Source organism: Pyxicephalus adspersus, chromosome 1 (genome assembly GCF_032062135.1).
Source record: "Pyxicephalus adspersus chromosome 1, UCB_Pads_2.0, whole genome shotgun sequence".
Taxonomy (NCBI): Eukaryota; Metazoa; Chordata; class Amphibia; order Anura; family Pyxicephalidae; genus Pyxicephalus; species Pyxicephalus adspersus.
The window spans coordinates 120,626,321-120,627,793 of NC_092858.1; positions in this window are offsets into that span (position 1 = coordinate 120,626,321).

Consider the following 1,473-nt stretch of genomic DNA (forward strand, 5'->3'; position numbering starts at 1 on the left):
TATCAAAAAAGCCAGAATATTTTCTCTCAAAAAATTAAAGATATTTAATTCTAATACCACTTGCTATTTACCAAAGAAACCGTTTGGTACAGGTGCATTTTTTCCCGAATAAGTAAAAGATAAGCGGTAGACACGGGGGAAGGCGTGGCATTGGGCAACCTGCCACATCTCTCAGGGGGCATACTCCCCAGGCATACTCCCCCTGTATTTCTCTCCAAAAAATGCAGATATTTTATTCTGATCCAACTTGCTATCTATCAAAAAAGCCAGAAAAATTTCTGTATTTCTCTCCAAAAGAAATATAGATATTTTATTATGATCCCACTTGCTATCTATCAAAAAGCCAGAAAAAATTTCTGTATTTTTCTTAAAAAATACAGATATTTTTTTCTGATATCACTTGATATTTACCAAATAAACTGTTTGGTACAGGTGCATTTTTTCCCAAACAAGTAAAAGATAAGCGGTAGACGCGGGGGAAGGCGTGGCATTGGGCAGCTTGCCGCATCTGGCAGGGGGTATTCTACCCAGGAGTCCGCCACTGTAGGACAGCAGCAGCAGCAAATCGAGAGGGCGTACTACAATCATAGAGCCACGTCATGTTGAGAGTATTGTGGACTGGGTCTTAGGGGCCTCAAGTGCAGCAGGCTCTTCCTCTTCAGCAGGCTCTCCCTCTACTGCAGCAGCAGCAACCAGCACAGCCGTGACAGGAGCAAAACGTACATGGGTGGCACTCATCACCAATGTCATGCTTGCCATTGTGCCAGCTAGCAGTATACTTTAAATTTCTGCTGCTTCCAGGAGGCCAACAAACTGCTATGCGGTCTTCTGCTGTTTTGACGGCAGAGACTGCTGCTAGTGGGTTGAGTTCACACATAGGGCCACCCTTTCTCGATGTCTTAATGTTTATGCTGCTTTCTGTGCACTGTCCATCACGCAAAAATCCTATTTGCCTGCTGTCACTTCACCTGCCATTTTCTGAAAAAACCACAAGGTCTTTTGGAACTTTTTCCCTTGTATTTTTCCCTTGTTGCCACTGTTCTCCTATACATACCTAGCAAATTTGGTGGTTCTAACATGTATAGGGGCTTTGCTATTAATGTTTAAAGTCGGTCCATTGATTTTATTTGGAATTCGCGAAATCGGTTCGCCGAAATTTCGCGGTCCAATTGGAAGTTCAAGTAAATTTTCACAAAACTGTCAGAGGCCTTCTCGCTGATCCCTAGTCACTCCCACCCCAACAAGTGTGGGAAGGAAGACACAGATGATCACACAATTCCACAATACTTCTATTCAGTATTGCATGTTTTTTTATTTAACTTTCTAAAAAGATTTACTGGAGTTTTTTTAGTGGAATAATTAGAAAGCCTCATCATTCCTGCTATACCTGCCATGCTTATCAATGTGAATGCTAAATATGCTCCCTTTTTACATCCATGTGGGCCTTCATCCTCAGCATGACCCCATTGATAA